At 40.5% G+C, this 15,688-nt stretch overlaps 1 protein-coding gene and 1 pseudogene across 1 annotated transcript in view; one reads left to right on the plus strand and one right to left on the minus strand.

Annotated features, from left to right (window-relative positions):
• Spop (speckle type BTB/POZ protein) overlaps positions 1-15,688 on the minus strand; it is a 77,472-nt gene that overhangs the window by 21,215 nt on the left and 40,569 nt on the right. The window lies entirely within an intron of this gene.
• Positions 5,957-8,512, plus strand: LOC110551214 (U6 snRNA-associated Sm-like protein LSm5; annotated as a pseudogene).

The following is a 15,688-nucleotide window of genomic DNA, read 5'->3' on the forward strand; positions in this document are numbered from 1 at the left end:
TCCTCTCCATACATGGTCCTCGGTTGGTACAACAGTCTCCACAGGCCTCCTGGGCCCAGATTTGTTGCCTCTGTTGGGGAGTTCCTGTCTCTTCCAGGTCCTTCTATCCCCCCATTTTCCCATAAGACTCTGGGTGCTCTGCCCAAAGTCTGGCTGTGAGTCTCAGCATCTGCTTTGATCCCTGCTGGGTGGAATCTTTCAGAAGACATTTGTGGTAGGCGAACATCCTGTTCTCTCTTTCAATTGCTTCCAGTGCTCCACCATACAACAACTATGTTCATAGCAGCTTTATTCATAAGAGCCAGAATCTGGAAGCAACCCAGATGTCCCTCAGATGAAGAATGGATAAACTGTGGTACATCTACACAATGGAATACTAGTCAGCTATTTAAAACAAGGACATCATTAAATTTGCAGGAAAATGAATAGACCTGGAAAAGTTCACCCTAAGTGAGGTAACCCAGACCCAGAAAGACACACATGGATATATATTCACTTCTAAGCGAGTATTAGCCATATAATACAGGAAAATCAGACCTACAATCCAGACCTGAAGAAACTAAGTAACAAGGGGGACCATAGGGAGGATGCTTAATTCTTATTCAGGTCAAATAGGATTACTTTAATGTTAATCTCAACTTTTAAATTCTTCTCTCAAATAATACATCCCAACTACAGTTTCCCCTCCCTCCACTCTTCCCAGTCTCCTTCCCCCTACTATCCTATTATTTGTTTCATCTTCTAAGAGACTAGAAACTTCGTGGCCTGCCTGAAATGTTCTATCCTGATTTAACTTCAGAGAAGACCATGTAGCCTCATAGGTAAAATTACATTATTGTCTAGGCATAGTGGCTTATACCTCTAATCCCAGCACACAGGAGGCAGACATAGGTGAATCTCTGTGAATGTGAGGCCTGCACAGCAAGTTCTAGGCCAGCCAGGGATACATGAGACCCTGTTTCAAATAAATGAATGAACTGAATAAATAAATAAAATACCCATCTGCATAATACTCAACATCATCTTTAAAAAACTGCTGGGCAGGGTGGCACACACTACCTCCCAACCCAGCACTCTAGAAATAGATGGTGGGTTTCTTGAATTTGAGGCCAACCTAGTCTACACAGCCAGGATCAAGTCAACATGTGCTATAGAGTGAAACAACACAACAACAACAACAACAAAAAGAGACAAACCTAACCAAAGGATATATTAAAGCACATTTCTGAAAAGGCTACTTAACAAAGAGTCAGCACAGTTAATACTAGATACCTCCTTGCCACCAGAACCTTCCCTTAGGACACAAATGCTCTACGCCTATTGAAAATGACCTTGGTAGCCTACCCTCCAATTTTTCTGGTCTCCTGTGCTTCACTGCAAACTTCAGAACAGCCTTCTGTTCCACTCCTCTGCCAGCTGCTCTCTTAAAGGGCAATGTCTTTACACTTCCTTTAGATATGTTCCTTTCTCTGTAACACCAAGTCAAAAATTTCACCTGACTCTCTAGATTTTTCTTGCTTTTTCTGCTAATCACCTCAATCTCAATTTCTATTTCTTTTTTCTTTTTAGATAGAGTCTCTCTATTATGTAGCTATGGCTGGTCTGGAACTCTCTACATAGATCAGAATGCCTGGAATTCAGAGATCTACCTTACCTGCCTCTGCCTTCCCAGTACTGGTATTAACAGTGTGTGCCAGGGCTAGAGAGATTAAGGTTAAGAGTACTGGCTGCTCTTCCAGAGGTCCTAAGTTCAATTCCCAGCAACCACATGCTGGCTCATAACCATCTATAACGAGATCTGGTTCCCTCTTCTGGACTGCAGGCAGAACACTGTATACATAATAAATAAATAAATCTTAAAAAAAAAAAAAGGTGTATGCTACCACATCTGGCACTCAATTTTTTTTTTTATTGGACTTTCTTTGTTACTCCACATGGTTAAATTCTTAATATACATTCTTAGGACAGTTATAATCCTTTCAACCGTATCAAATTTCTGTCAGCACACATTCCCAAGTCCCTTTAACTTACACTTCTCTCATGGCCCCAAACCCCTTTCAAACAGCTGCCATACATTTTGATGGGATGCACTACTAGTAAATAAAATCCAACTCAAATTATTTTTAAAATATTAAGTCATGGACCATTATGATGGTTTGGCAGATAAAGGAGCATGCCACCAAGCCTACTGATCTGATTTCAGCCCTAGACTACATAAGGTAGAAGGAAAGAACCAAGTCCCACATGACGTCCTCAGACCACATGTGTGCTGTAGTATAGGCATGGCATTTTTACAAAATAGAGCAAATAAGTGTAATAAAATTGTTAAAAATGCCTGATAGGACCTGATAGGCTAGGGTCAGATGGAAGGGGAGGAGGACCACCCCTATCAGTGGATTGGGGGAGGAGCAAGGGAGGAGAAGAGGGAGGGAGGATGGGACTGGAAGGGGATGAGGGAGGGAGCTACAGCTGGGATACAAAGTGAATAAATTGTAATTAATAAAAATTAAAAATTATTAAAAATGTAAGTTAGGACATGTGTGCTACTATACACCTGTGTCTCCGCACAGGAGTCAGAAGCAGCAGACCTTTGTGAGTTCAAGGCTAGTGTAGTCTACATAAAGAGTTCTAGGCCAGCCAGGGGTGAACAATGAGACCCTGTCTCAAAACAAACAGACAGACAGACAAACAAATGTATGTCCAAGGATGCAAAGTTGCAGAGATACAGGACAGCCACAGAGACTCTCTCAAACTCTTGGTGAGACAGTGAGTCAAGAAGTATACTTGACAGGCGATGGTGGCACACACCTTTAATGCCAGCACTTGGGAGGCAGAGGAACCAAATTATATTATGTGTGTAGGAATCTGGTCATATCTAGCAAGGTTTAAAGTACACATGCCACAGAATTTAGTACTCCCACTTTGAACAGAATGCACACTACAGCAGGGATTGCCAGGTTTGGAAGGCAACAGAATTACCTCTTAAGAAGCATGTTTATAGTACCCCCAAGCTTCTGACTTAGCAGTTTGGGATGGGCCCAAGAGACTGCATTTCTAGCAAGGTCCCAGGTGACCCTGCTTTGCTAGCCCTGGAACCACAGTGAGAGCCACTGCCCTAGAGAAATTCTACACTATGCACAAGACACGGTAGAGTGCCAATGTGACACAGTAAAAGCCAGAAGCTAACTAAAAACCCTTTAGTAAGGGACAGGTGAGTAAACTGAGTTATTTCCACATAATGGAAAACTCTTTTTAAGATTTAACAACTAGATCTGTAACACCATGGTTATCAAACAGAGTGCCAAAAAGGTGTTTGAAAGAGATAAGCCCTACTCTCTAGCTGGGCTGCCCTGTCTGGCCTCAATGGGAGATGATGCACTTAGGTCTGCTGTGCTTTGATATGCCAGGGTGGGTTGGTACCCATAGGGGGCCTCCTCTTCTCTGAGAAGAAAGGGAAGGAAGTGAAAGGGTATAAGGGTGAGACTGGGAGGAGAGGAAGGAGGGACCTTTAGTCAGGCTGTAAACTGATCAATCAAACAAACAAATGAAAAGATAAGTGTAGTACATTATTTCTGCAAATGTAAGCACTGGTAGAGATTAAAGCATGTTGTAGAAAAAACAAAAATAACAAAAACATGACAAGTTGTTACCAGAGAAAATGGGATTTGAAAAGAATAGAAGACACTTTGTCTCTCATGTTTTTGTTCTTAAAGATTTATTTTTATTTTGTGTATATAGGAATTTTTGCCTATTGTACACATATATGTGGCTGGTGCCCAAGAAGACCTGAAGAGGAAACCAGATCCCCTGGAACTGGAGTTACAACAGTTATGAGTTGCTATGTGGGTGCTGGGAATTGAACCCAGATCCTCTGGAAAAGCATCCTGTGCTACTAACCACTGAGCCATCTCTCCAGGCCCTCCAATGTTTGCTTTAAAATTAGGATGATAGGAAGCAAATAAAATGATACAAAGCTGCTTGAGTACCTACTATTCTTTAAATTGTTTGGCTTAAGTAATTTTAAAAATTATGATGATAGTGTATTGTGTGTGTGTGTGTGCAAAAATGAGTATATGTGTGTGAGCACATGCATGCTATGTATGTGGAAGTTAGAGGACAACTCTTTAAAGTCAGTTTTCTCTTCTCCATTTTACATGGATTTCAGGGATTGAACTCAGGCAGTCAGGTTTGCATTGTAAGTAAGTACTTACCCTCTTGAGCTATCTCACCAATATGCTACTTAAACGATCTATGACAAAATTTTTGACTCATCTCTTAAAATGACACTGTATATTCCTATTCTAAAAGCTTTGTTTTATATGTAATGATGCATTCAATCTACATCAGTTTAAATTTCATGAATTTTCTTTGCCTCTTTGCTATAATTCTCTGAGCTTTTCTGTTTCTTTTTTGAGGTAGTTTCTCTGTGTGTAGCTCTCACTGTCCTGGAACTTACTTTGTAGACCAGGCTGACCTGGAACTCACAGAGATCCGCCTGCCTCTGCCTCCCAAGTGCTGGGATTAAAGGTGTGCTCCAGCATTACGTGGCTGAACTATTATATTTTACGTGTGTGTGTGTGCGCACGCGCGCCTTCGTGCCAGAAGGTGATAAACAGTACCATCGATGGCTCACCACATTACTTTTTAAGATAGGATTTCTCCCTGAAACTAGAACTCAGAGATTCAACTAGGCTAGCTCTCTAGGAAACCTCCAGTCTCTGCCTCCCCAGTGCTGGCTTTTCATGGGTGCTAGGGAGCAGAACTCAGACCTTCATGATTACATGCATGTTTACTGACTGAGCTGTCTCCCGAGTATTTTTCCAGTCTTCCACAAATCCTGGTAGAAAATGCTATAAATAAATAACAGAAAAGAAAAAGAAAAAGAAATCAAAAGTAATTCAACACACAAATATTTGCTTAAAATATCACTGGCAGTGTTAATAAGATATATTTATACTACCCAGAATAAATATACTTATAAACGTAATTAAATGTTCCACTGGTCATAAACACTACCCTAGAAGTATTCAGAACGAAAGCACCATTCGCTGTCACAGATGAAGTTAACTGTCTTATAAACATGGCAAGCTGCTTCCTTGAACCTTTCAAACCACCGCATTTACTGGCCTGTGCAAACTTGTTCAAGTCGTGAGCACCAGTCTCATAGACTCGTTTGTCTAGGACAAGTAATATCCCTTAGGCAGTTTACACATCCCAGTTATCACTGCTGCTGAGAATGATGCTTCGGATTTCCTGTTTCTGGGCAGCCCAGCTAAGAAGATGTGAATTTTACATGTGAGGTAAGAGCTTAAAACCTGGCTCATGAGGCGTGTGTTGGAGGCTACACTCTACATCGAGTCATCACAAAATACTGATCTAAGCTGATTTTGAAGTTATTTTGCTTTTTAACCTTCAAATTCATATACCAAGCAACCATCTGCAGGGCTGGGCCTGGACTGGGTAGCAGAGAGCCTTCTCAGCCCCAGGCTCAATACCTATCATTTCAACAAATACAAATTAAAAAAAAAAAAAAAAAAAAGTCCAGAAAAAAGATCTTTTTCGAAGGACATTTTATTAATTCCCTAGTTTCTTTCCACTGAATATTATTCCATTATGAGAAAGAAATGCTATTTTGTTAGGATTGGGCAAGTGTTTGTTTGGATGCCTACTTTAATCTAGCAGCATGATGTTTTTGTTAGTTTATTACAACAAAGTGATTTTATTTAAAAAATTAAAATAATGTTTTAAAAAAGAAATATTATTTTGGTCTTGGCCATTTCCCCCCCCCCCCTTTTTATTTTTTTGAGAAAATAAAATAAAACACCACTTATTTAAATGTCCAGCACAGCACCTAAGAGAATTGGAGACTCGATCTCAGCTCTAACCATATAACCTGCTGGGAGGAAAATTGGCTAGGATAACAGAAGTCTAATTAATTTCACTCATAATGGGCACCATGGGCAAAGCGTCCATGAGCAAGGTAACCTGGTGCTGCATGAACTTGACAGCATTTCATGCCAACTGCTGCAGAAGCTCAACAAAAACAGTCTTGGGAAGAAGAGACCTATTTGAAGGCCATAGTTTGAGAATGCTTGCAAGAGACAACTAGAGCCAAAATATATTGTTCACAGCTTCAAACAAGTTAAGACACAACCACCCACGTTCTCTAATGAGAAAATGAGTTTCCCAAGCTTACCAAACTTTATTGCACTGACAACTCTAAACTGAGGGTGCCTTTATGTACCACCATTTATTTTTCTGCAGATTTTATAAAATCCTGACCTATAAGGAAAGACCTCTGTGGCAATTACACAGAAAAAATGTACTTCAGTACCTTCCTCTCAGCTCCAATGCTGGAGGCAGGGTTACTAGCTTGTGTCCACCTCTGATGGGAAGCTTCCTAGCCCTACTCTAAGACCCTGACATCACCAACCATCTTCTGGAAGGAGATTTAAGTCAATAAATATCATATATATATATATATATGTATATATATATGTGTGTGTGTATGATATTTATTGAAATAAATATATTTCAATATATATATTTATATATATATTTATAAATTTATATATATATATATATATATGTTAAACTAGAAGGTTAAAGTGTGGAAGGGAAAAGATTAATGCTATCGTGTGGAAACAGTGCTTTGGCCTGAGCCTGCACAGCTCACTTTCAGCTGGACCACCTCTTCCCGCCTTCTTGTAGGCTTACAAACACCCTGCTGCCTGTAGCAGAGTCTAAAGTCACTTAGAAATCGTTTCTATCTGCTCTTTGTGTCCACCCCTTACCATCTAGCATAGTGTCACGAAACAGAGGTATTACTCACTCAGTAAAAATATCCCCGTACATTAAGTTAGTTAACTTTTCTGATTTTTGTTGTTCCTTTTTGACAGACCTCTAAAACAGGCTTTCAAATAACACTAAGAACATCGGGTGTGTGTTGCAATGACAATCAGTAATTTGTTTTTTTGGATAAATTATAAATATTGGAAATGAGGGTTCTGGCCAGGATGAAGTGTGTCTTTCTTTCACAAAGGAAGAAAGATTGACTAATTTCCTTCATTTTAGCAATATAAATCAAGTGGGCTAATTGGTTGGGGTTAGTCAATAATTAATTTGGGCTAACTTCTTATACAATCAGAATTCTTCCAAGATAGATATAGACAGATTCCATTAATAGTAAACAGAACAGCCAATAGTTTATGCATGCTATTCGCTGAGCTAAGACAATATCTCTGGGAAGTGTAAAGCAGACAGCTTGTGCAATTATCTTCTTTAATTTTTCATAAGCGTTCCTTCATCATCAATCTAAGCTACTCATCCGGAGAATTAAATAAACAAATCAGTTCACACAGACATATCTCACTTGCGCTGCATACATGTTACCCGAGTTAGCCTTATGTCCACCAGTTTTTAAATGATAGGAACACTATCATGAAGATACTAAGTTGAACCATAAAACTTGTTTTGCATGCCAAAACAGGTGCATATTGGCACCTCCACGCGGTACAATGGATAATGCCCAGCACAAATGAGCTAGGAATAGTGTGAGCTTGGAACAGAGCTTTCTGACAGAGAGCAGTTAAGAACTTTAAAGTCTGCCTTTCTTAACAGCTTGAACAATTTCTAAAGGAAATTTCCAAGGCCATACCTATTTTAAACCTGAGAGACATTTCCATTTTCTAAAATATAAGATGCCAAAAACAACACTGTTGATTAAAAAGAAAAAATAGCAAAAACATATAAAAGACTTGGGTATATTCATTTTCAAGAGGCTAATGTGACCTAAAAGAAGTGTGTTTCTTCTGTTAGTGTGCTCCAGCATATTCAGCCCAGGGGGTAATTTTTCATTACCTTGGGGACAGGTCATATTGACATATTGACATATTTGAGTGAGTTTTGAGTGAGTTTAAAAGTAAACTCTCTGTATGTTTGGTCTAATCTAATGAAATATTAAAAACACAGGCTCTTCTTTTTTAATATAGAGACACTTCTTAAAATGAAACTACGAGTACTGAAGAGCAATCTCAATCAGCAAAGGAAAGGATGGGATTTCTTGTATGTCTCTAGCCAGTTTATAGTCTGTACAATCTTGTAAGACTACTGCTTTTTTGTTTTGATCATAAAAGTATCCTATGTACCTATAGAAGGACTTAGCAATAGTAAATGGATCTAGAGGCTGAAAAAAAAAAAACAAAAACAAAACAAAACAACAACAAAAATCCAGCTACTTCTAGCGTGGCCACGGCAGCCAATGCAACCATGAACACAATGCAGTTCTGAGGCTAAAGCTTATGGAAAAATGTATAGGATCAACAATTCACATTGTGATAAAAAAAATTGTTGGTACACCTCTAGCATTTATGACCTTGTCAATATGGTGCTGAAAGATGTCACAGAGTTTAAAGTTACACCAGGAGGAAAAAAAATTTACATTACATCAGATTTTACTAATGGAAATGATATAATAACATTGGTTCCTGGAGTAGAAGGGCCTAAAGTATAAATAGACTGTGCCAGATTCTGGCTGTTTTAAAATTTAACTTTTTATGGATTCTTTATGAATCCCACATCATGCACCCCAATCCCACTTATCTCCCTTCATATCTGCCCTCTGCTCTTGCAAGCTCTCTCTCCAAAAGAAAAGGAAAATCTTGTTGTGTAAGCTATAGCGTGTCACAGTATACCGTTTGTCCACACATCTCTTCTTGTTAATGTTCTCTGCAATGAGTCACTGGTCTGGTTTGGGGCCTCTGGCTTCTGCTCCACTATCAATACTGGATCCTCACTGGAACTGCTCTCGGACAGCCTGTTGTTACCTGTGTCATACAGCTTTGGATCTGCAGGACCAGCCTCTTCACATACTCCAGTAGATCATAGATGGGGTAAATGTTGGGGTGGGCCACCTCAAAGCCTGAATCTGGGCCTGGGGGGTAGCTGAGCTCACCATCTCCCCTGCACCCATACCACTAGGGTGAGCTCTCCAGCACTGGTCCTGCAATCCCACCCAATGCTGTAGCTGGCAAGGAGCAGGGCCAACTCTCCATGCTCCTGCTACCAGGGCCAGCTTTACTGTGCTGCTCAGGTAAAGTGCAGGGCCAGCTCTCTGGAGTTCTGAAGCTGGTAACGGGCGAGGCCAGCTTTGCACAGCCCTCTGACACCAACATGGCCCCAGGTGGCAGCCCAAACCAGAGACATCCACCTGGCTTTTGGTGGTAACAGACCCCTGCTGCTGCAGGGCCACAGACCTAGACATGGCCCGTGGACCTCACCATGGCCTTAGGTGGGGTCTTTGGCTACTCATATCAGGCTGTTCCTCGTTACCCTTGAATCTCCAGTTCTGTCTCTCTTTATTGTGTACACATCCTGTTTCTCTTTCTCTTCCATCTCTTTACTTCTTGCTTGCTCATGTTAGTGGCCATCAGGCCCTTTGGGTGTCTGGGGTTGTCTCAGGAGTGCTATGCCCCACCCATGTCTTGGCACAGGGCAGGGATTATCTTGGGCATGGTCTGCCTACCTGCGACCTGTGGCACCAGGCGGGGTTGTCTCAGGCTTGCTCTGCCTGCTCAGGTTGGGTGGCACTTGGCAGGGGACAAGGGTTATGAATCTGTCCCCCCCACCTTTTTATTTTTTTATTTTTTGGTCTTTAGAGACAGGGTCTCTCTGTATAACACTACTGGCTGTTCTGGAACTCACTCTGTAGACCAGGCTGGCCTCAAACTCACAGGGATCCACCTGCCTCTGCCTCCCAAGTGCTGAGATTAAAAGCTTGGGCCACTATGCCTGGCTGATGCTGGCTTTTAAAAAAAGCATAAGGACCTGAGTTCAGATCCCCACACCCTCATAGAGACTGAGTATGGCAGCACACATGCACACTTCCAGCGCTCAGGAGGCAGGAGGAAGCGGATCCCTGCATCTATAGCTAGCTAGTCTTGCCAAGTAGGTGAGCTCCAGGCTTGATAAGAGATCCTCTCTCAAAAAAGAAAAAAGCAAGAAAGAAAAAAGCTGGAGAACAATAGAGAAAGAACCCAGAGACCTACCTCAACATACAGTTTATACTGTTCTGAGTAAAATAAGCCTTCTAGTCCTGACCACCATGGCCTCTCTGCCTCATAACAATGCCTGCAGTTCTTTTTAATCAATATGCTTTATTTTATCTTTAATTCTATTGGCACAAATCACTACTGAGCACATGAACTTTCTCCTCAGCCTACAGAGCTTTCTCTCCTCATGTTCCCCCAATAGAGGACAGGGGTTGAGATAGGGTCTCACTCTGTAGCCCAGGTTGGCCTTCATCTCACTGTGAGCTTCTTGCCGTGGCCTCCTAAGTGTTGGGACTAGATAGCTGAGGCATGGTATCCATCAGGTGAGGCATGGCTCCATCAGGTCTTTATAGCTGACTCCTTCCTGTTATTTAGGTGTCCCATAAATAGTAGTATCCTAAGGTATCCTCTTACTGATCACCAGCTCTGGGGCAGTCCTCACTTCTAAGCCCATTTCCTTTTTTCCTTTATTGACAGTAACTAAAATTGCCTTGCTTTGTATTTCCACACGCGTCTCGTCTTCCCCACTAAAATTTATGTTCCATGGGAGAATAGCATCTCCCTGTGTCTCCAATTGTAACATGGCAGGCACTCAATAATATTTGTTCCATCAGCCTCTTGTTAAATAGCTAGAATCTTTGGGATATATTTTTCCTTAGTGTGTTCTACTTGGTAAATTAAACTCCATGAACTACTGAGTTAGTACAGATATACAAACTGTGGCATACCCTTACATAGATATGTAATTGCTTATTATATATGTATATATAAAGGTATATATATGCATGTGTGGTATGCAAGCATATATGTGTGTTCACGTGAGTGGGTGCGTGCGTGTGTGTGTGCAGGTGAGCCTGCTCTTATATATACATGTGCATAGGCCAAATCTGATGTCAGGTATCTTCCATCTCTCTCCCGTTCATTTACTAAGGTAGGACTATCACTGAATCCAGTAGCCTGCCAATTCTTCTTTGCCTAATAAGCCGGCTTGTCCCTGGATCCTGTTTCTGTCTGCTGGGATTACACGTGGCTACTGAAGGCAGGGGCAAGTGGATCTCTGAGTTTGAGGGCAGCCTGGTCCACATAATGACTTCCAGGACAGCCAGGGCTACACACAGAGAGCCCATTATTGATAAAACAAAACAAAAACCTATGAAAAGAGAAAGTAGCATTAAAGAAAGAAAGTAGTACTACCGTGTGCTTCTGCCAGGGTGCCAGTCTAAATCAAAGTTAAATTTCAAGTTAAATTCTATATAATAAAATTCCAATAAAATAATCAAATTGAGGCAGGTAGCATTTATTTAGATTTAACCTATAATTTTCCTATTTGACACAGCTTGATTACCTTAAAATTAACATATAAAACTGATAATTAAATGTGCACAAATATGTACAATGGTAGACACATCTATGTCTAGACACTTCACTAAGTTTCTCTAAACCAAGCTAAGATGTAGAGTATTTTTCTGGCATAGCCAAATATGTCTCTAACCAAGATTCAAGCCCAAGCATGGCAGTGTATAACTCCAGTCTCAGTTCCTTGGAAGGCTGAGGCAGAAGAATCAGTTGAGTGTTGGAGCTCAAGACCAGCCTATTCAGTGTCACCTCAAAGAGTTAAATTGTTTTTCAAACTACTGTATATGTGGAAAACTCTGAAACAAAGGTGGCATTTAGTGTACAAGTCAGTACCTTTAAGCAACATTTTTTCCTTCTTCTCCAGCATCATAAGCTAGAGTTTTACAGAAATAGACTGGTAGGATTCATGCTTACAAGTTAAGCTAGCAATGAACAAGTAGGTATATGAAAGACTATCAAGTTTTTCCCCAAATGTAATTGGTTAACAGCAGAATGTTCCTATTCATTCCAAGCATCAGGGTATGGTTTACAGCCTTACTGCCCTCCTCAGAAGGCAGTAAGTTATACATTACCACAAACTGTCCTTGTTTCTAAGGAGATCTAGCAGGTGTCTCAAAGGTTAAGATATAAAATAATGTTCACTTTAGATACGACTTTTCCAGATAGCAATAAAATAAAAAAGCAAAATAAAAATAAATACTGCCAATTTAGGGGTCTGGAAGTAATTTCCTTCCCCTAAAATCCATCCACCACTTTAAGTTACTGATACAATCATACAGGCATCAACCTGTACTCACAAAATATGCTGGGCAAAAGCAATGCATCTATACTCCAACTCAGAAGCTTGCCCTGGGAAGGAGATTCCATTCAACCACCTTGTTAAGTAGACCCTGGTATTAGCCAATACTACCAAGGCTCACCACATGTGTGCCCACACACAAGATACATAAGATGCGAGAGAAAACACAGATTGTATAAAGTTTTTATAGGCCTAGTTGAAGAAAGAATGGAAAGATCATAATATCAAGTCAAACAAGTGTAGGAGTTTTGACTCACAAAAAAATTCTCATTCACTCATTGATTCATTCATTCATCGTATGGAGTGTTGTACACACACACCAGGAACAAAACACACTGTGGGAGCTGGTTCTCTCCTACCATGTGGTTCCTAAGAATCGACTCGGGTCAGCAATCTTGGGGACAAGGGCCTTTAACCACTAACCATCTTGCTGGCTGAACCAAAACCTAAACATAGTAAACACACTCGAGAGATGTTTCAGCAGTTAAGAGCCATACAGCTCTTAAAGGAGACCCAAGTTTGGTTCTCAGTACCCAGTTCATGTGCCTCAAAACCCCCAGTAATTCCAGCTCCAGAGGGGGAATCCCAGCCCCCAGCATCCACAGGCACCTACTTACACACAAACACACACACACAGTATAGTTAAGAATACTTTTTAAGCTGGGCAGTGGTGGTGCATGGTTTTAATCCCAGCAATTGGGAGGCAAAGGGAGGTGGATCTCTTGTGAGTTTGGGGCCAGCCTGGTCTACAGAGAAGACAACCAGTGCTACAACAAAGAAACTCTGTCTCAAAAAGACAAAAAACAAACAAAACAAAAAACAAAAACAACAAAAAGAATACTTAAAAAAAAAAAGATTACCTCTATTGCTATGTATGTGTGTCTAGCACACAAGAATAAAAATTTTATTTTTTGTACATTGGTGTTTTGCCTGTATACATTTCTATGTGAGAGTGTCAGATCCCTGGAACTGGAGTCATAGCAGTTGTGAGCTACCATGTGGGTACTTGGAATTGAACCCAGGTCCTCTGGAAGAGCAGCCAGTGCTCTTAACTGCTGAACCATTTCTCCATCCCCCACATGCAAGGAATTAAAAAACTGAAACCATTTCACAAAAAAAGGAGAGCTGCCTATAACCCCATAATATCATCTAGTCTTATAGGAAGAAAACATTTAAGATACTTATTGCTAATAAAAATTGGCCAGATAGGGGGCCCACAGAATAAACATAAAAGGAAAGAGTCAGACTCACTACTGGGATATAGAGTATGGTAAATTCAATAACTTGGAAAAGAAAAGGCTCATGTGCTCCAGGGCATTTACCATACTACAAAAGCAAACATTGTGTTCTGAATTAACTACTATAACCTATCAGGGAACTCAATTTTCCTCAGAAACACTTTTTGAAAGGAAAAGCCCCAGTAACCCCTCCAACTAGGATAGACAAGCACTCTACCATAAAGCTACCTTCCCAGCCTCTTTGTGTGTGTGTGTAGTGTGTGGTGGGTTTGGGGTGGTGTGTATGTATGTATGTGTGTGCTGAGCTTAACATATTTTTCTTTAGGGTTATAACTAAATAATCTCCTGATTAAATGAAGCAAGACGCCTTATCTAAAAACTAAACACAGAATATAAATTCCTTCTTAAAAATAACCAAATTCGGGAGGGGGGAGGGTGGGATCGGGAGGGGAGGAGGGAGGGACTTATGGGGGGACGCAGAATGAATAAAGTGTATTTGATGAAAAATTAAACAAATAAAAATAAATAAAAAAAAAAACCAAATTCTAGGCTGGGCATGGAGCTCAGTTGGTGGAGTTCTTGCCTAGTATACATGAAGCTCTGGATTTGATTCTGGCACCACATAAACTGGTTATAATAGCACATGTCCAGGTGGCACACACTTTTAATCCCAGCACTCAGGAGGCAGAGACAGGCAGATCTCTGTGAGCACAAGGCCAGCTTGGTCTACAAAGCTAGTACAGTCAGGGTTACATTACACAGAGAAAACCTGTCTTAAAAAACAAACAAACAAAAAAGCACATGTCAGTAATCTCAGCATTTGGAAAGTGGAAGCAGAAACGTCCAACGGTTAAAAGGTCATCTTCAGTCACATTGTTTGAGGCCAGGAATAAGTGAGATTCTGTATGGGTGTGTGTGTTGGAGATGGTGGGGGGATGAAACAGAGAGATAGGAGAGGGGAGAAACAGATAGGGGGAACACTCAGAGGAGATGGCTCTTTGGGTAAAGTGTTACCAGAGACCTAGACTGGGAATCCAGCACTTGGAGGTAGATAAGGAGAGTCTTGGGAACTCAATGGACAGCCAGTCTAGTCAGGCATTGAACTATGTTAAGGATCTAAATAAACTCAACAGAACAAAGGAAAACCAGCATTCATTCCAAATTCCTGAGTCAAAGGGAAAGTAAAACACATAGGTAGACAAAACAGGGAAAAGCTGGACAGGATGTCCATCTTAAGAGAATGTCCTTAGTTCCTGATGACCTTTGTCAAAAAGATTACAATGCAGTAATACCTATTTTTTGCCCAGTAAAACTATGTAAAAAGTATACATAAAGGTTTGGGGCGAAAACCAGAGCACAGAGAGCATACTTTAAAAGAGCTGCCATTTGGTAGCAAGATTTTAAGTCAACATTAAAGAGCTGAGTTCTAAGGTACAATATAAAAAGGCAAATTGCTCAAAATTCTAACTCCTTTTACAGACCAAAAAAGCCACCACACCGCTTACGGCCTTTTGCTTTGTGAACTGTAATCCTAAGCCTCAGAGAAGTTCTTCTTACTCTGTTCCCATATCATGTATTAACCCTTGATTAAAAATTTAAACCTTGCTGGGACTGCTGGCATACACCTATAATCCTAGCCTTTGAGAGGGCTGAGGCAGAAGAAAGTGAGTTTGAGGACAGCCTGTGCTATACAGTGTCACTATGTCTCAAAAAAAAAAAAAATTTCAAATAGAAACATAATTGCTTCCCCCACCATTAGTAAGTATAATCTTTTCCTAGTATATAATAGTCACCAGAAAAGATACGACTAAAAGACTCCAGGAAATTCCCAGCAGGTATATTTAAGATAAAGCCTTTATTGAAGTAAAAAAAAAAAAAAAGTTTCTTTGGTTGGGCTGGGGAGATGGCTCAGTTGGTAAAGCTTGGCATGGTGGCACTCCTTGGAATCCCAGACTATCCTAATTGCTAACTCCAGGCCAGTGAGAGGCCTTTGTCTCACAGGAAATGGCTACTGCTGCTGAGGATGACTGAGACTGTCCTCTGCCCTCCACCTGCACATTTACACACATACAAGTACACACACATTAAAAAGAAAATTTACATTTTCCTTATACGATTTCAGTTTTACCTTCCATATGCACTAAAATCAAACAGTAGGTTTTACTAAAGATGTGGGTTTTCAGTCATAGGAAATATTTCTGTCTATTTTATTCTGCTTTACCCATTCAAGATTATATTGTATAAAT

Source organism: Meriones unguiculatus, chromosome 7 (genome assembly GCF_030254825.1).
Source record: "Meriones unguiculatus strain TT.TT164.6M chromosome 7, Bangor_MerUng_6.1, whole genome shotgun sequence".
In the NCBI taxonomy this organism is placed as follows: domain Eukaryota; kingdom Metazoa; phylum Chordata; class Mammalia; order Rodentia; family Muridae; genus Meriones; species Meriones unguiculatus.